Below are 21,737 nucleotides of genomic sequence, written 5' to 3'. Positions count from 1 at the left end.
TGATAGATAGCCAAACCTGCTATGTGTAATTTATAAAAGTTAATAAATATTAGACCCCATACGATTTTTAACATTCATTAAGACCCTTGGGTTTATATGCAATTCCATATGTATTTATAATCTTTAATATGTATGGGCTCATCTAAGATATATAGGGGGTCCTACGCGAATAGGGAAACAATCATAAAAGACCCAAGATTTTCGCAATGATTCTTAATTTAGATGGTTATATATATACGAATAAGATGGTATTTAATCTTATTGGAAAAATATTTCAGGTGAACAAATATAGCCTTCTTTAGTGTCAACTTCTCTCTAAATAAACTCATCATAGATACCACCTGACTAAGTTATATGTATATTTTTATATGTAAAATCATACAGAACTTCCTCAGCGGTTGTCGTGTTTTTTATTTAGGACATTTGTGCTGTTGTCAGATCTTTGTTTGACTCTGTCAAAATTCACAACTTAACTTGTATTGCCAAATGTATATGATGACTTTTCAGCACTTTTTTTTTATGAGGGTCGGGTGTATTTTATTTTGTACGTTTTGTTCTAATACATATCTTTGTATTCCTAGTATATGTATTATTACTTTAACACTTCGACATAGGTCTTAAGACATTGTTGGCCATTGGGTAGGGGAACATTTGTTGTATTTGTATTTTCCCAACACATATATTTTCATTCCTAATATATATGTATACCTACTTTTACACTTGGACATATGTCTTAAGACATTGCTGGGTTGGAAAACATCTGTTATATTTTTCGCTTTTCCTTAACACATCTGTTTTCATTCCTAGTATAGTATGTACTCTTACTTTTCAGTGACACTTTGACGTACCGGTCTGTCTTAAGTCATGTACGCCCCTTCATTTCACTATAACATAATTAATAAATATCACACTTAACGAACTTGACAAAGAATTAGACAATCTGATTTATTCGTATAAATAGTAAAAGTGAAATAAGGTGTGAAAATTACAACATAAATGATACCAGCCTTCCGTTTGTGGGTTTTGGACTGAGTTATTGCACTACATTATTTATAAACTCACAAGGATGTCATGTTTGTATGTGAAAGGGTACTTTCAATTTCCGTTAGTTAGGACACTGACGTGGTTGGTTTTCCTCTTTTGACCATTCCAGAGCACTATACGTTTTCTGAGAATTTGATAAATACATTAGAATTCCACGGATCGTCTTTTTTTATATATATATAAAATCCTCATGTTGTTTTGTTTTGTTCGGTATTTACAGAATTTGGTATTGTTTACAGTTCTTGAAAGTCTCTTTTTTCAAAACTCGGCTAGTCGCTGGTGATGTAAAGCTTGACTCACTGTATAAACCCTTTCCTATTGATAGTGAACATTATATAACCGTGTCACTTGGTCTCTTGTGGAGAGTTGTCTCATTGGCAATAATACCACATTTTTTTAATAGATTTCATTTGCTTCATGCAGTGTAGGGTTGCTGATTATTGACACTTACATTATTTGATCTGTTTTCGAATTTCAAGTTAAACCTTATAAGCCCTGAAAATTATATATATAGCATTGAAAACCAAATATCATATGTAAAATAAAAATAGTTGGAATAGTAGTATTTTCGTACTATTAGATCATCAAACAATTGATTTCGTTTTCTTGTGCTACTAGTAGTTTATTGGACTCTTCTATAAACAGAAAAGTACCAAGTTTGTACTCCAGACATCAATTCCAGACATTTTTGCCATTAAGTTTCCAAAACGATTGTCAATTTATATTGATGATAAAAAATTAAGTCCAAACTCTATTCTGAGCAATTCTTAAGATCAATTAACGACAAACTTTAATACATTCGATCAATGCCCTTAAACTATTATCAATCAATGCTTCAATTCATGATGAACTTTTCCTTATAGACGACCAGAACAAACAATATGTTAGGATATATATGGTTTAATTACATAAGTCTGCAATGTTTTACTGTAATGACCTGAAGTTTTTTTAGTGTGATAGATCGATGGTTTAAAAAGGATAGTTGACAAAATTTGTTTTATATAAATATGTAACAATGTTAATTTGGTACATGCTTAACTCAGTTCCGTATATAACTTCATTGGATACCCTCGAAGCAAAAAAAAACATATAATATTAGTGTGATGAATATATAGCTGAAAGCGATAACCATACAAAATATGTGGGGGGTTTTATTTCTAAAAACAAATGTAGAACATTCAATATTTATACAGCAATTGTACCGACATGACGTACACACAGAAGTTAACCATATGTTCGCATTGTTTAATCCTGGTACCGGTTAAGGAATATACATGTTGCCACATGGCGTTCTCCATCTGTTCGACAGTTGCAATCCCCTTTCCGGAGGCGGATTTAGGGTGACATGGTGCCCGTCCCCTCTTTCTTGGGAAAAAATGGGTTGATTATATAAGGTATCACTGAAAATTTCTGGATGTACCACTGCTTGCTAAAGAGAGGCGTCCGTATCTTGAGGAATGAATAAGTACGCAGCCATGTCCGGCCATAGAGGAGACGTAATAGATAATTATGTATGGAGTATTCCACGATATTTGAAGTTGATTAAGTTAACCCGTGGTACCGTGCATCAACTTGTCTGTGGGTTTTTAAGGTGGGCTTGTTGCATGACGAAAACACAACACAAATACATCTATGCCAACTACTATCGGTTATGTTCCTTTATTTTCATGATATTTCCCAAATTGTGTTGAATTCAGTCAGTTGATAATTTGGTGATGAAAATAAAGATGTAATAGTATATGAGCGTCACAAAGCCCTTTTCTTGATTTGCCGTAAGCAGGTAAAAAATGAAAGCCAAGTATGTATATCTTGCCGGAAATGGTATATCTATATATATGTTCCCAGTATAAGTAAGAATTAGAGTAACTAATGTACAGAACTTCAAGTTTGAATTATTTATTACATCATAAAGTTTACCTATAATGATGTATTGGATGACGATCGGCAATGGTATGTATAACATTGAATTAATGTATCGAAATCATGTCTCCATATATATGACAGTGACAAGCACTGTATGTACGTTAAAGGCGAGTGGTTGTACGAATACTACGAAATGAAAATTTAAACGCCTTTTCTAAATCTAAAGGACTCTGGGTAATCTCATTATTCGTGCCCCAAAATAAAGATAACGTTACGTCATTGGTTGAATTTCTATTCATTTTTAGGGTGGTAACGTTTCAGTGGTGAACGCTTTGAAAATATTATACCAAGTATATGCATTATATTTTGAAACGGTGAATTATGGTAACACATTCACTTCGAAACAAGAGATTGTAACATTAGCGGAACTGACGATAGGCTTGCAGTTGTAGGAACTTGCAATGCAAAACTTAATATGAAACCAACGACATTTACGAAGTGCAGCGCCGGAGTGTGGAAATATAAACTGAAAAAGAATATTTGCAATTCTAAGTCATAGAATGTAAATGCTTTATCTTAATTGTGTCTCCTGAAAGGTTTTGGCAGGATTCATGCTGTATTTCAGTGTATTGTGTCCTATCATTTTCATAGTTTTTGTCTTTCCGGACGGTATATTTTATTTTCATCGTGGTATAGCATTTTCGATTTTTCTAACTTGAATGACCTTTGGTATCTTTTTAGAGTCTTTTACACTTTTCTTAAGATAATTTTTAAGCAAAATTTTTCATTTTTTTTAATATCTTTACACTGACTAAGAGTACAATAAAATTATTTGTTGATGGCGTTGCTGTGCTGCATTTATTGGGTAATTATTGCCATAATCGTTATAACAGTAAGTGTCAAAATATTTGTATTTCTAAAATATTCTTTATAATATTTGTTGAGTGCATTTATGAATGTTTCAAGCACTGTGTATGTATATATAATCAATAATTTGGATAATACCTGTGCAAAAAGCAAACATTGTTGTAAAGTTTAGAATACTCAGCACGGCATCCATTGTTTGAAATTTTGATTTTGCAGAATTTAAACAGGTTTTGTTTAATCTTGGAACGAAAAGTAGTAATTACTTAATACTGAACTTTTTAGTGGGAGTAATCGGTTTTCAATAATTGCATTGAATTGTCATAAGAAATTAAATGTTTATTTTTGTGAGAGGCCTGATTTCCTTTCTAAGTTATTGTCGCAGACGTTCAGCGATCACGTTGCACTAAATGACTCTTACCTCAATAAAAGATCCGCGTTAAGTAAATAATCCCTCAATAAAGTTTTGAATGTTGTCTTTAAAAAATAACAAAACTGTATTATTTGAGTACCATTGAAAAGAGATGTATGTAGCATTTATTTAGCTATGAATGAATATTGAAAGACAGTTTTTGAAAGGATCCAATTTCGCTTACGCACTGTCCAGAAATACGGATAATTATTCAATAAAATTGATTTTGTGGTAGACATTCACAGTAAATTTTAATCTTAATTGTGTTCCGAAATAAATAAATATAGGCGAGTGTGCATTAAATAAATATTAGGGTTGTAAGGGTTAATTCATTTCGAACGGTTGTTATTCTAGATATAACAATAGGTTTTGAATAGTGTTAATTGATTTTTCATATTCAATATTTTTCAATAAGTGTCATAAACTATTTTGACCTGGACAAACAGATGGTTTTTAATTTTATTCAATGTTATGCCTCGTGTAAAGATAACTTTTTTAAATGGGCAACAAATTAAATAATGTGAAATCTGACGCATTCTGAAAGCATTTTTATTACCTATAGCAAGCATTTTATTGTGAATCCAAATTACCTTATTAAGGACCAACAATAAAAACTGGAGAATAAAATGAGAAATGAACATCCAGGAGACTTGAATGGTAAAATATTCATTTGTCCTTCTTTATGATAATGTGTCATTTCAAATTTGGTTCATACACAGACATAGTAATATCAATTTAAAGATTTTCGACTTTAATTTATCCAATTTTGTGTGCAGTCTATGTAAATATGCAAATTTGCTTTATCATTTATTTATTTGTTAATGAATTGTACGGAGATGCCAGGCGCTTTTTAATCACACCCATTAGTATATTTTGTCGTCCTTATAGAGTACTTTCTAGAATTTGCAACAATACATATTGCTTTCAATAAAAAAATATTTTGTATATTAGAATTTCCAAACTAATTCATCTCAACTTTAATTAAAATTAATGCCAATCCTGAGAAAAGCGAATACTTTATTCTTACTTTTTTCGTTTCAAAACATACCTACCAGATTTAGAAACATAATCGTTATGATGCAAGCTATAATATATCTCTAATAACATAAGTTAATCTTAATGTGGCTCTCTATTATCATCGGTTTTAGAGGACTACTTTGTTAGCTGACTAGTGAAAAAAAAATCCGTTGCCCCCACCCCCAACCCTATCTTCTAGAACAAATCCAATTGATGTAACTTAAATTAAAGGGAAAGCTGAAGCATGTGCACATAATTGAATGACGTAAATATTGAAAATCCTTCTTGCGGTGGAAAAATCACCTCATTTAAATGGCTTAATAGTGTCAAAAATGTGTTCTTTGCTTTCAAAGTACTTGAATTATGTAAAGTTTTTACATAAATTGAATAAATCAAATCAAAATTAAACCACAAGTATATCCAAGCTGTAAAACTATCAAATCCTGTCTAATATTTACCACACATATATTAGAATTGTCTGTCAGAGAACATGGCACACACCTATTTGGTGTACAGTGGACATAATTAATAAGATGTACAAATGTATTAAGGACAAGTCTCATGCATGACTATTGAAAATGTACAAGTATGACTTTAGTTCTTTATACGATATAGTATTGCTTGAGATATATCTTGAAAAAAGAAGTAATGTTTAGGTAAAATTTATTAAATTCAATTTAATTGAAACAAAGAATTTGATTGGTTGAAAAACATACTAAATGCTGATTGGTACATATTGTATATGCGTCATAAGATGATTTTCTGGCTCGTTCATAAGTTATCACATTTCTTGAGTATGAAACTCTACCCTTATATAGTATGATGATGTGAGTTTTTAAATGTAATATAGATATTTTCTGTGATTTTCGTACTCTTCTGTGTTGAAGTATTGTAATCCAGACTTCGGGTCTTCCATATCAAAGCAATGAATAAACAAGTGATGGCAACCGTAATAAGAGCGAACTGTGGCGAAAATTTTCACATCATTTGAATCCGTTGTTGCTATTTTTGGATTTGAGTTTTCCTGATAAAGGCGTTCCGGGAGTACAAAACTAAGTTACAAAGTATTATCTTCATTTAAGGTTCCATTTGACTGTAAGAGTATTTGAAAAATGGCATTTAAGGGAGCAGCGAGAAGATCACGATGAATATTGGGTTTACAAAAAATGAAGGGACTATAGATAAATATCACTTTTCAAGTTTTCATTTTACTTTTTTATGAATCACAAACAAGGCACGTAATTTCCAATAATTGATAAGAAATGTGGTTTCTTACTTACATTTTATTTATTCATTTGGTGATTCTTATTTTGGTGTATTGCTCATCAATTGATTAGTTCGATGACTGTTCAGATTTCAAATGAATTTATTAGTTTAGCAAACAAAATTTTACAGTATCAAGAAATCCTGCCTCGGAAGTCATATATTGTTAATACAATACTTCTATGTTCCTCCAAAGACATAAAAGTAGACCATTCTATTATATTGTCATGATGCTTGTCTATAAAAACCATTTTATAAAACGTCACATAATTTTTATTTAGTTGAATTTGTGCAGGGTTCAATTTTAAATGTGATAACTCTATATGTAAATTTTATAAAAGGCCATAAAAAGAAATTGAAGATGTTGCATTTTTGTGCTGGCAGTTTATAAAAAAAAAATAGTCAAATCGTTTTATGTGAAAAGGGCTAAGTTTGATAGACCGATCTGTGTTTATACATTTTGTTTATTTGAACACGAAATTAGATTTACTTCGTTTTTACCATTATTGTCTTTTATTATGTAATGAAAACAGTGGTTGTAAAAATGAAGTTGAATTATTATTGGAGTTTATACCTTTTTTTACTTTAAAATAGGTTATAATAGACAAGGAAACGTCTAATTACAACAACCGAAACAAGACTCGGAATCACACAAACGTGAATAGAAAAAAAACTTCATTGTATTTGAAAAACAAGAACAAAAGGTGTCTCTGAACATTTGATTAATAAAATTTAGCCTTGTACTTTACTTTGATATATTTCCTAAATTAGAAAAAGATTATTTAAACAACAAAGACTAGATGTTCAATTGGTCAACTGCTTGTTAAAGGCAGGATGTGGCAAGGATGTATTAATGTTTGGACAAAACACAAGCTTGTTCATTTATCATTTACAACTATACAATTAGTGTAACAAGCTTTACTTTTCCTTTTCTTCTATTAATTTTCGGGTTGTTTTTTTTTTATAAAGTTGTCAAGACATCAACTTCCGAGAGATGAACAAGAATTGAGAGTAACATCTTTAGGGAGCATAGGTTTGTTTTAAAGGGGAACAAGAAGGATTTTCAAGCAAAAACATTATACTGACCCAAGATTATAACAAAAATAATATTTTCATTTCAGGATATACTATTAAACAAGAGTAGAAAAGTAAAAAGATACTTGGATTGAAAAAAAACAAGATCTGAGATTGTACCACCAAAAACCTGCATTCTGGTATTCAATGCTTCTTTAGAGGACATAACATTGGTATGTATCATTAAAACAAAAAATAAGTTCCAAATTTTGTTTGGCACACTTGATGATTGTTTTTAAGTTTTAATAGTTTTGAGTTGTTTTGTCTATGATAAAGTCTGTGATCTGTAATTAAATCTAGTTTTTTCTTCTTGTTATGTTCATGCCAAGAACCAATTTTTGATTAGCTTTTATAAAATTAACCTTTTGAGGAAATAATAGAAATGGCTACCTCTTCTCGTCATTCAGATGGCTAGTAGTTTGCTCTTACGATTGTGTTCTGCTGATAACAGACGTTTCTTTATATCTGAAGAAGTTCCGCTATTCGAAATCAACGGTATTTCAGTCTTGGCAGATACATATGAGTTCATCAATGCTATTTGAAAGTTAACATTTAAGGCGACGATTGTTATTATTGTAGGCAGAGCTCAAACCAAGCAATAAAATAAGCATGGAACGATTCCGAAAGCCGATATTTTGGCTAGATACACGAGAATAAGATCAGATGGAAATGGGTTAGCATTATAAGTAAAATAAAACATAATTTATACATTTAAGTGTGAAAAGTCATTAGTACATGTATTGAAAAAAAAATTATATGCTGTATCAATGTATGACGCGATATTTGGTGCTTTTTCGTCAAAGTTATAAGGATATATTACAAATATTTTGTTGATGTATCACACACTATTAACATACATTTTTTGTACAAACATGTTGATTTCGTTTTCTCTGTGTTTATTTCAATGTATATTTCAACCTTGCGCGGACTGTTATGTACGTATCGTTAACGATGTTTCAATACCTAAATTACAATATAATGAATATTACTAAAGAATTCCTTTTATTTTTTTCAGTGACAAATATTCAAAAATGCATTTCTAAATATGCATTTATATACAAATAAGTTGGCAGATTTCTTTATGATTTGTTCAAAATGCATACAGCCTAAATGAATATCCTACTGGTTTTAACGAATTATATACCAACTAAATCGAATCAAGATCGTTTGATGTTGTTTTTCAAAGAGACCAAATTTCAAAGTTCATTGAATATTTATTTTAATAAATATTCCTCATAACGTGTGTTATATAAGAAAGGGGCGTTCATTCGCCATGCTGATGGTCAATTTTGTATTAGTAGTCTGCGGTATAATATCATTGTACTAGTTTGACATCTAGTATGTGAAAAAGTTCTATTTTATAGTTTTTATGGTCAGAAATAAACATGTTTGGAATCTATAATTTATTCAAACTACAGTTTGAAATCTATATTTTATCCGACCTACAGATGTTGCTCTCATGTAATAAAACCTTGATGTTTTATTAAAGCGGAAATCCAATTTCGCGGTGTTTTGGATCCAAGTAAAACTAGATATAAAATTATGGACAGGTATATTTAACTTATCAGGTAACTATGCCTGATCTAATCAAGCATGGTCCCTCATCTAACGATAAGCCGGATTAGAAATAATTATCTCCCGTACACATGTGTTTTCTAACTTGTAATTTTGTAAGCTTCGCTGCTCTATAGCCATTCATTTTCAAATTTAATACCTGACCACAAATATTATTATACACTTAAAAGTTTACCATCCCCGAACTTTTATTGTTCTGTATACTTGTGCTTTGAAAAGTAAACATTAATATACATGTATGTGTATAATTATTTCTTACACACGAAAGAACTGTTGATAAGTTTGACATAATCGTCCTGCAATATCAGATGGTAAAAGTAGTAAAACATAACACCAAACATGTATTTAGCGGTTACAGTCTTCATTTTGGTGAAAAGTTGAGTTTGTTGCGCAATTTTATATTTCTATGAAGTACTTGTCTTTCTACTGGTTGTCACTGAACACGTGAAAATATCCCCTCTTTTTTGACGTACGGCCAAAGGCTCTCCATGGTATTTGTTAAAATTTAGTAAAAGTGTGTCTCCGATATTTGACTTTCGTATGGTCCCTTGGTACATTTTCCCTTTTTGAAGTGCGGTAAAAAAAACAGTGACATATATTAATGATTTGAGTTAAGGAAAATAAACTCTTTAGTTAGTAGTTTATATGTTGCGGTCAAAAAGAAAAATGATGTACAGCATACCGGTATGTAGTTCTTGGGAGCAGTTGTCCACAGCATTATTAATCGGACTGGAAATGACAATTTATTACGGTTTGTAGTGCATGTACTTTGTACTATTACATACCTTTCCAAAGCAACAGGAGAGGGAAGTTCATGTTAAATTTCACGTCACATTCTATATGTACCTGTCCCCAAATCCGGAGACTGTACTAGTATTAAGTGGTTGTCTTTGGTTGTTGACTGTCATATTTGGTTTGAAGCTAGATTATTGTTTGTTTTTTTCATAGATCTAAGTGGGTTTGGTTTATTCGTATGAATTGTTTCACATGTTGTCATGTCAAGAAGGTCTTCTGATGTTCTGATAATTGTTGAATGCCGTAGTTGCTAATATCCACGTTATTTGAACTTCTTGTCTCGTTTGCAATTATACCACATCTCCTAATTCTTATATATATATATATATATAATTTTATTTATTGTGCAACCTGATATAACATTTTTACATACATTAATACAAAGTCAATCAGACAGCCTTCGAAGGCTTACGAATTAAGCACTGTCAATTTATACCTATAATTTGCGCTAAAATTGAAAATATGAAATTTATACTTCAAGAACATTTTAAAACAAGATATATGTTCTAACGTGCTGATTGTTATAGTTAGATAGTTACGAAAACGTAACCATGAACATTAAGGCACAGTCATTGATATCTTTGGCACTATATATATATTTACCCAAAAAACTGTTAACTAATATTACCAAAAAAAACGGAATGTTTCTTTTTATATTGAGATTAAAATAATATCCGACAGAAAAGGATTCCTCCACTATTTTATTCACTAGAATGTTGTAGTCACATGCAATAATTAATTCACCATAAAACTGTCATGGTAACTTTTATAAAGATTTAATGTGCTGTATATTTTTAAAGATTTTGTCGAATGTTTATATTTATTCATTATATGTTTATTTTATGGTCCAGAAAGGGGGCAAATTAGCTCAACATTAAATATATAAAGTTGATTATTTAAAAAATCTCATACAAAAATAATTGAATTCGTTTCACCTTTTCTTCTTCCTTTTGGAATCTTAAAGGGGTATATAGCTTCGAGGTTGAATACATGGCAGTCATTATTTGTCTATAAAATGTTTGTTAAAAATGAAATAAAAGGAAAGATAAAATACCAACGAGGAAAATCAAAAACGGTAAGGTTGAAAAGAAACAAAACAACACCATGACAAAAAAAAATCGAAGCTCTAGAACATGGTGCTGATACCAACAGAGAGTGAATTTAATTCTTGTGAACTCATAAATTACAATTAAAGAACAGCTGAATACAAACGTTTCAAAAATAAGTTAAAGAAAAACTTATTTTTTCACCAGGGGCGAATCTATGCAGTTTTACTAGATTCCGTTCGGGCCGATTCCGGCTTTTAAATACTTAAGTATATATATGTTGCATATTGTTTGTTTAAAAACTTGTTTTTGATTTTTGTTTGTTTACAACTGTTTAAATAATACGACGAGATTTGATGCTTAGGAAACTGGTTCCAGTTTGTAAAAAACAAATGTTAAACAAGTTTGGGGTTTGAACCTTTTTCGGAACCAGTTTTGCAGAATAAAACAGACGGTTTAACAAACACTACAAAGACCGAAAACAGACATTAAGAGGCAAAAAAATTCACTCCCATAGTCGAAGGTTTGTTCCGCGTGCAAAATATAATTGAGTGTGAAGAGTAATAAAGATGATAAACAATAAACTCAAACCTTATTTGTTCAGAAATAAACTATGATTTTTTCAAAATCTTAGTTTTATTGGGACTATATTGCACTAGTACTTAGGTATATTTCAAAGAATATGGCAAGAACTTTTTTTTTTCAATTTTGCATTACATAATAATGCTTCAAACTCGATGCTTGAATACGATGATGAAAATCCACCATGTTTTAATATTGTCACACACTTGACTTTAATATAAGATCCGAGTTTTAATTATCAAACCTAGGCTGACTTAATATGACGTAACAGTGCTAAAAGGTCATGATTTGAAGATTTTAAGGTTGTTAAAAATCATGCAAAATCTGTCAAATTTTGAATTCGAGTGTTTAATTTCAAAGTTTTTGAGAGTATTTATCAAATAAGTTGATATTTTGAAGTTGAAACAAATTAAACAGCCAAAGAATAGTTTGTATTGTCCATGTTATGAAAAAGAAAGCCAAGTTTTGAACCCGTCACTCGGTTTCGGTTCAAAAGCTTGAAAGTGGTATCTAAAAAATACATGTATAGTTCCAAACTTGTGATTCAAACATTAAAGTAAATAAAAAAGTTGTCAGTGAAAAAAAGAAACTCAAATATGAAGTTAGAGTTCTGACAAATATTCTTAATATTGACAATGAAATTATCATAACTGTTTTTATTTCTTTAATTCAACTTCAAACAAATCGTTAAATATTTGAATAAGCTGCATTTCTATGTTGCTAAATAATTTTGTTATTCATAATATTTTTATCTTTGATAATTTAAAATTTCATGCAGGGTTGAAACATGAAAAGAAAAAAACGTTTCGTGAATTGCGACAAATTGACCGCTGCAGACGTTAAATTGAGTAGCGCGTGATTTAGTTCATACTGGAAAAGCAGACGACAGTCAAAAAATTGCAGTCTGTACTATACCTCTAGAAACTGCTCGTTTGATGTAGTCAAGAACAAATACCAGATGGACAGTTTATTTTCTCATCAGTTTTGTGCAGTTAACATTTTTGCGCTGATAACAATTTTGATTAATGTAGAGTGTTTAATATCCTACTGTTCGCTTGCATAATTATTTCATCTTAAACAGAATTTATCTTTTCAAGATGAATAAAAATCTACTTGATATAGACCATAAAAAGAACATATATTTGAAGTACAAAAGGCTTTATGTAGTATCGCTGTTAGGTAGCTTAGTGCTGCAGTTGGTACTGAGCAACAAAATAATTTGAAACAAATATGGTGAGTGTGTGTGGTAATTATAAAACCTGCACCTAAATTTAACTTCTCCCTCGGGTATACACGTGTCGTATATGGTATAGTATGATAAGGGTTTAAGGTGGGATGTCCAGCTCCATAAGAAAAACTAACATATTGTTTGGTCTAGTAATTTGAAATGTATAACAATACAAATATAAGTTGATTTAACTTCTGACACTGGCGTTCATCTCCCACTTTAGGTTGGGATTGTGTCGCTTGATCTATCTTTTGTTTTCTTCTTAATGTGTTCAGATAACTGATCTTGTCTGTTCGTCTTTTCTTATGTTTTCAAATTGCTGGCAGACTTTCTTTGACTTCTGATTTTTTATTGTCCCCGTCATTTTATATTCCATACATGTACCTACTTTTAAAACAAGTCTTCGTCCGTAAATTGAATACAAACACATACAAATCGTATATGTCTATGAATAAACAAATAAATATGCTGGACTATGTAAGGAAACTTAATTTGAGGTTTTTTTTACTTAGAATTCCAATGTCTAAAACAAAACTAGATTGGAGCAATTTTGAGCAAATTTTTGTTCTTCCCTGGCCGGAATTCGAACTCCTGCTACTGAGGTATCGTGACACCAAATCGCCTTGCACTATGCCCGACACGCTAGACAACAGTGAACTCGACATACATATGTAATATTTGTGAGTGCTTGAAGTTTTTAATACTTTGATTTCACATATCGAATCATTTTGTTTACCTCAAAATTTCGAGGACGAGAACATACCAGAAAATTTTCAAATCAAACTGTAAGAATGTATTGACTACAACAATCCTGGTTTAACAAAAGTTTTTTCTTCATTAAGACAAGATTGGAATGTCAATGCATTATTTCAATTTATCTTTTAAATTTATTTAAAGAATGATATATGGACAACGGAACAGTTATGACTCACTTAGCAAAGGTGTTTTACTTGACGTTTCTTACGCAAAGCATGCAACATTAAATTAAATTTAGGGATTTACACAAATGGTTTGTTGGACATTTAAGAACAAAACGATAAAAATAATCAAAACAAACGAATAAATAGTCGAAATTGATAAGTAACTGATGCGTTTGTACCGAAAGATAACTGTATAAAGCATATATCACTTACACGAACTAAAGCTTTTTTCAATATCTGCAAGAAATACGAGGAAACAAAAGGATTACTATTTAAAATATTTATGCATGATAAATTATACTGTTATTGTATACTAATTGAATTTCTTAATTTTACGTCTTAGGCGCGTCTTTAATCATTAAAAACAATGATCATTCATATAGGGAAAACGGTACTTTTTATTCTTATATTTATAATAAAAACCTGGATAAAACAGTTATGTGTGGTGTTAGTACTTTATTATTTTGTTAAAAAAAAATTAAAGCCAAATAGTATCATGACCGACTTCCAATGAAGCTTGTTTATGCTATCCATGCCCACCGTCATTTTACACCAATTTATGAAATTTTCAAGTCTTTTCGAATAATTCTCTAGAAACTATTTTGATAACTTTCAAAATTTATATTGTAAATATACACACTGCAGTTATTCATAGATAAATAAAAATAATATATTGTACCCTTACATCCAATCACATCGCTCCTAAGTTGACGTCTTTCACCTGCCTTGGGTACACAAAAGGCAACATAATGCTGGGAAAATGTACCGTTTTCCATATACTGTCTCAGCGGAAAGTTTTATTCGTTTGCTGGTTGGAAGTAATTCATAATTTATAACATCTATTTCTTAAAATCATATATGCTGTTTACTGTGGCCCATATTGGTATACCGATCCTTTCGTATTTATACTGACACCCCTGCATTTAATATGTTTGGGTTTTGAGCGTTCCTGAAGAATTCAGAGTCAATTCAGAAATTGTTCAGAACGCACCAAGTTTGAACTAAGAACTCTTTGTATGCTATTTCGTGCAGGGAACCGTAGAAGTTCCGGTATTAAGCATCTGACCTTTGACTAGCAATTAAGTGACAAAATCTATCACTCTAGTAGACATATACATCAAATTGTAAAAACAGTACATTACATTTGATCAAAGTGCATAGAAAATAAAAATAAGTGTATTCTTTAATTTGTCTTGTAATTATAATCGTCGTGCTAACTTGAACGTTATTTTAATATTTTGTTTGTATTGACGTAGTTTGATTGGCTGCATGTTATGTGACGGAGTTTGATAGACTGCATAAGATGTGACGAAGTTTGATAGATTACATGTGATGATACTTGCATGTATAACTGTCAATATATCTGATCAAACATCTAATGCAATAAATAATGATCAAAATTGCGTACTTTACTTGGTTTTCCCACTGTTTATCATGGTCACAGCATGTGACATTTCAAAATGGTAGTTCTCGACAAATTTTGAATATTATAAATCATTATACTTGTCGCAAACATATGCTGTGATTGACAAATGCATAAGAATTGAATTATAAATTTTGATATCTGCACAAAAAAATATATACATATCTATGTAAATATAACATTTTTATCTATGAAATTAAATATCAATAGATAAAACAATGCTATGATTCATTAAATATGTACTGTTATCTTATAGTTTTTTGTTTGACAAATGTATAAAATATTAAAATTTGGTAACTTAAAGCGACAGTTGTGAAAAATGAAACAATGTCAATAAATTCAATACTTGTTTATTGGAAAAGTCAAATATAATTTGTTCTTTCTGGTCAATCAGACTAAAGTGAAACATAAGTGAAACATATTGTGTCATCAATTACGCTTGATGTAGATTCCAGGATTAAACTTAATCAAACACATCCAATACCATAACATTAATTTAGATGACGAAAAACAAAAGTTATACATGGGGAGCTATGTAACCATAAATGGCATAGAAATAATAACAAAAATCTTTTGTTCTCAGTTTTTCCTCATTGAGTTTGATTCTACATTTTCGTAAAATATATTTACATTGTATATCTGTTCACAATTTGTAATAATGTTCGTTCTAAATAATGACCTTACAAAACATTACAGACGTGGCCAATTATACCATGTAGGAAGCAAGTGACCCTTACAATCCACGAACATTGATATACTAATAAACCATAATATTATATTAGAGTAAAATGGTCAGTTTTTTCCTGCGTTCTGTATGGATATTTTGACATTATAATGGTTTACTGCGGTCAAAAAACATAAATTAGTTGTTCTACTAAAATTCATGTAACTAGCTGTTTGGCTAAAATATTGTATCGATTATCCTAAAGATGAAAGTAAATAATTATGTTACATTACATAAAGTAATGATAATTATTATTGTAAAAATTACTGCTTCGGTGCTTTGTTTATTGGTAGTGTTTGATTTAAGCCTCATTTGTATAAACACATAGTCCAAATAATTGCTGCACTTATGTGTCACTGAAGAGTCTAGGCGAAACGCGCCTCTGCGGCACCAAATCATAAGCCGGGTGCCGTTGACGAGTTTATTCATGGTTGCAATGGTCGTCTTGCAGTTCTTATGCAAAATAATATATGAAATATGTAATATATGAAATATATAATATATGAAATATGTAATATATGAAATATGTAATATATGAAATATGTAATATATGAAATATGTAATATATGAAATATATAATATATGAAATATGTAATATATGAAATATGTAATATATGAAATATGTAATATATACCGGGGTACCGGAATTCTATAACATTTTTGAAGAAAAAAATTAGCATATGGAGAAATATTTCATTAAACCAACGCGAAATTTTAATGTAATATTCTATGATATCTTGTTGACAGAAAAAGGTTTAGTTACCCGAATTACAATAACTATGGATAAAGTTTCTTTGAATAAGTCACGATGGAAAATATCATAAGGTCTAGAATTTGAGATTTCACTCTATTATTAAAATTCATGAATAATTTAGAAATATAACACTGTTGTTAAATTTGCACAGTTGGAATGGAAATGTCTGAGCAGTTTTTGCACAACACGTCAAAAGGCTGTTATATGATGCTCTTATTGTTTTGCAAGATTGGCGTAATCTCAGCTTTTGATATAATCAGCATAATTTTGCTGCACTAAATTGTAAAAAGCTTCGAACAAGCATTTTAAAAACATCTTGATGGGTGTGTTGCCTTACGGCTGTTATCCTTAAAATATGAGATATTGAATAAAAGTTTTATTTGGATATTGTATAGTATATTAATTTTCTATGAGGAGGGTTTGAGATTTCGTTGTAGGATGTGTGCCTTTATGCATAATAGTGTGAATAGGATAAACATTATTCTCTTTTTTTTTTAATCTGAAATGTAAATATATCCTATATACAATTTTCAGTTCTGAATGATATAATTATTTTATTTTTTCAATTGAAAGTACATCTATATATGTATATAATTGTCTTGTCTCGTTCTGAATCTTTGCATTATGATAGTACACCCTTATCATTATTCTACCATTTCACTTAACTTTTATGTCAGAATGACCCATACTTTGCTTTCCATTTGTATCTAGCCTAACATTATCAATTTCACCCCCCCCCCCCCCCCCTCTATCAGGACAATGTTAAAAATTATGCAATCACATTAGGCCATAAAGTTACGTAGGGTAATTGAAGGATAGGCGTTAAGAACAGGCTCCAGCAGAATAAATCACCTATACACAAGACAAGGTCTATTATTCCGAACAACAGGTATACATTTGATATACAAAACTGATGATACCTCATGTTGGGCTATAAATCCCGGAACAATGCCGGGACAGAATACCCGTTGTTAAAGTAATTACACTGTATTGACTTTTACATTATAAAAATAACAATTGCCATTTTTGTAATGAATGTTATACGGCACATAAAGGCTAAATTCATGTCAAAATGTGTTTGTAGTCTTATACAACAATTAGTTTACTATAAAAGAATCGTTCATATATTTTTTTTAAGGCTGAATCGTACAAATTTAAGTTCCTTTTTATGAGAGTAGATATAAGATTTTATCTTTTCACACCGAAATTAGATACCTTCATGATTAATAAATGTAAACAGTAAATCTGTGTATTAAAAATATCTTAAGTGAAAGGACAAGTTTAATGACTGATAAAGAATATCGTGTAACAGTTTTGCAAGGGTATCAGCCTCCGCCTCTATTGTTTTGATGTTCATCGTGCAGTAAAAAGACTGCGAGCATGTAACAGACGCATCTTTAGAGCCTACTTGTTGAATCATGATTCACATTAAACTAAACGAATCGTGAATCACGAAAAACGTAATGAATCATGAATCACGAAAACGTAATGAATCATGATTCACATTAAACTAACTGAATCATGAATCACGATTCACATTAAACTAAAATTATCGTGAATCACGAAACCGGTAACGAATCGTGATTCACATTAAACTAACAGAATCACGAAAAACGTAATGAATCATGATTCACAGAAAACGCAATGAACCGTGATACACAGAAAACGTAATAATTCATAATTTAATGAAAACGTAATAATTCATAATTTAATGAAAACGTAATGAATCAATTAATCACGATTTACAGAAACGTAATGAATCATAACAAAAATATTATATAATGATAAAATTAGAAAAATAATTGACAAGCACGTTATTATGGTTATATACATATATAGTGTACGATAACTCATATATTTTGAAATATGTTTTGACTGAAAAATATAATGAGGTGGAAAATATGAGATTTCACTTTTCTTAAATTGTTCATGAATAATTCAGTTAAAAGAAATGATTGTTAAATTTACGTGTTTTGAAAGAAAACGTCTGAGCAGATATTGCATAATTGCATAATGCATAAACTTCTTTAAAAGACTTAAATTTTATTCTATCCTTTGTTCTTCGGAGTTGGCATGCTCTCTAATTGCGGTTTCTCCAATTCCAATGCATCTCATCTTTTGACAGACATAGAAAGTTAAATTTTCACACGAGGATTGCAAAAACATAGTACACGAACGGACTGAAAACTGTTTTGTGTGACATAAGAAATTCTTATTAATTTTACATCTGATTCTTTCTTTTCTTCTCTGAAAAACAGGTGTCGGGTGATTCAACCTAATGTGAAAATTCTATTGTATCCATTTAAATTTTTCACAAAACAGGGTATACGGACGGGTATAAATTTACCAAAGGTAAGGATATATAAAATGTTTTAATGCAAGCTTTTATATCAGTTAATCGGCGTCGTAATTTAAACATGATACGGAAGATATATAAACATAATGGAACCCGTGGGACATTTCAAAAGACTATAGATGCAACCTACCCAGGGTTTCTTTTAGGTCTTTAGTGATACCTGACCCGCGGTGATACCCGAGTATTCGTCGGAATTGCGTGCTCAGTGACGACTATTGTCCGCTTCAATGATGAAGGTGCCCTATCAATGACACATAAAATTCTCATCTCGTATCAAAACTGCTTGTTAAACCACGTGGAACGAGATTACAATAGAGAAGGAGAATATTGTTACGGCATTAAAACTTTATTAAAGTCCACCCTGAATTTATTAATGTATATCTCTGTCCTGTTTGTTAGTCGTGTTGTATGCTGGAGGCTTCGGTCACATTAATAAGGTAGGAAGGCGAATACAATCTTGGTTTACTTTTATCATGTCATCTCGAAAAGTTATAATAATGTTTAAAGTTGTTTATATATTTATATTTTATTTGTTTTTAAACTTTGAAAACTGATTATATTATTCATTCCTTGAGATATTTTATTATCATATTTGGTTGTAGTTTTAACTTATATGCTCATATAACACTTGAGTGGCCAAAGAGTTTAATATATAGCTGTACACGGTTAACCGGAATTTATTTAAAAGCAGCGTGCATGTGGATATAAAAATGAAAAACAATAAGTTTTGGTCGCAACTTTTCTAAAAAGTTGTTATGTGCGTTGCTGTTGTCACCATGTCAAATAAAGAAAATAAGCATACATGTGCAACTAATGTACTATTATAGCTAGGATTAGATTTTCTTTTGACTTAAGATTAGAGACATGGTATTTATCAACTTTATATGACTTGTATCTTGATTTCTATACAAAGATATATTTTACCCAAAGTTAAACCAGCAACATTTGTTTACGTTGTTGTAATTTCTGCATAAATCTTTTGTGATTGTAACTTTCAAAATAATGTCCATATATGGCGAAGGTTTTAATACAAATAAGACGCCATGTTTGCTGCAGCTACCGGCTTGTCTGAAACAGGTTGCTTCGAATACCTTTTTGAGTTTAAGGATTAGATTAAAAGAATCAACTCGACTAACTTGAGTGACAACCCATTATACTGACTTGAACAAACAAATAAAGAAACAACAGCCAAAATTTATTCAGTAAGACAAAATCTGGATCAGAAGGCAAACTGATTGCTTATTTTAAGTGAATCAATGCTGATCGTCGATGTTTTAATATATATTTTTTTTATCCAAACAGAGAACTCACTTTAAATCTAGTTTTCCTTAGTTGGTAAAAACCTGAAAAATAAATATCATATAATACTGTCCCGTTCGTGTCATATCGTTTATTCGAACTTCTGTTATGTATTTCTTAGCATAATGAAAGTTAATTCGATTTTATTATCATATTAATTGAGTTACGAATAACTATGTAACTCATTAAGATAATTGCTTGTAAGTATAAATAGGTAATGAGCTATGACCGGTGGTTAGGGACAGGGTTTTGTTCATAGTATGTGTCAAAATTGGTTTCACTAACAACCACTATACAGATGGCACTTTATCAATTATTCTTTTATTCTCTCATTTTCATTGTTTTCTTCTGTTGTATAAGTCTATACATTTCTAAAGGGATTACAGGTAACATACGAGGTAAATCTGATAATGAGGAAAATAGATAAAAAGCTTACAATGTACTTCAACTAATGACCACTGACAGATGAATATAGAAGAATACAGCAATGGCCGAATTGACCTGTTGAGAACAAAACAAATCTTTCATGTCTCAGTCGGAATCAAGTTAATACGCCAGGAATTGAACAAATCTGGGATAATTAGTGGAATCAGTTTTTTTGCTTGAGGAAAGAAACATCCCACTGATAATTAGACATTGCTTTAGCTATTGTTAGGTCGGGTATTAAATTGCTCTCCTGGTGATTTAGGTTTTGTTCGATTCGCTCTGTCGCCAGGTTATGTGAATGGTCAGATGAAATCGTTGTCAAACAAGTTTATTAAATGGTCATTTAAAGATTTTGTCAATCAAATGTTGAGAAAGGACATTATAATTGGTAGAATGAATGATTCAGGACGAGGGGGAAATTCTCATCTTGAATGACCGGGTCATTTAATGATGGAGACTTCACGGTATTAAACACATTAGCACTAATGTGTTTATATTTGATGGCTGCAAATGCTAATGTTTTTATTATATTCAAAATTTTGTTATTTTTCGTTCACAGTTTTGATAGAGTTTAATTGTTTATGTTAATTTAACTTCTGTATGTCCTATTCATTTGAAACTCAGATTTCAACTATATAAATTAAATTCTAAGTATTCATTTGAAACTATAAAGTTTACCGCACAAGAAGCGCTAACTTGCTTAAAAATATGTTTCTTGTTCATTTAAAGTATATTAGTTGACAATTCTTGTCTTGATACTTTGGCTTTTGTTTTGAATCATTTTAGCTATAAAATCGGCTTCTTAACTTGCTTAAAAATGTGTTTCTTGTTCATTTAAAGTATATTAGTTGACAATTCTTGTCTTGATACTTTGGCTTTTGTTTTTAATTACTAGCTATAAAATTGGCTTGTTTCATGCGACTGCTGCATTACTTATCTTTATGAATAGACAGTGGTTAGTATTCATTTGGTCTCAGTTTTAACGAATATCGTTCAAACTGTGTTTTCAATTCTATACTTCTATAACTTTGGAGACTCATATGGCCATTTTGGTGACATTGTCATTTTGTTG

General features: G+C 30.6%; 1 protein-coding gene across 3 annotated transcripts in view; it reads left to right on the top strand.

The window, feature by feature from the left end:
- LOC143047491 (four-jointed box protein 1-like) overlaps nucleotides 1–21,737 on the top strand; it is a 60,002-nt gene that overhangs the window by 25,091 nt on the left and 13,174 nt on the right. For 2 of the 3 annotated variants that reach the window (XM_076220548.1, XM_076220547.1), the window contains exon 2: nucleotides 7,585–7,710. The gene's annotated coding sequence lies outside the window, so the exon portion shown is untranslated. Of the gene's footprint in view, nucleotides 1–7,584; nucleotides 7,711–19,225; nucleotides 19,378–21,737 lie in introns of those variants that run through there. The other variant, XM_076220549.1, reaches the window with a different exon arrangement.

The sequence above is a fragment of the Mytilus galloprovincialis genome, chromosome 10 (genome assembly GCF_965363235.1).
Source record: "Mytilus galloprovincialis chromosome 10, xbMytGall1.hap1.1, whole genome shotgun sequence".
Classification (NCBI taxonomy): domain Eukaryota; kingdom Metazoa; phylum Mollusca; class Bivalvia; order Mytilida; family Mytilidae; genus Mytilus; species Mytilus galloprovincialis.
The sequence above is the reverse complement of the archived record's forward strand: the minus strand, read 5'-3'. Positions and strand labels throughout refer to the sequence as shown.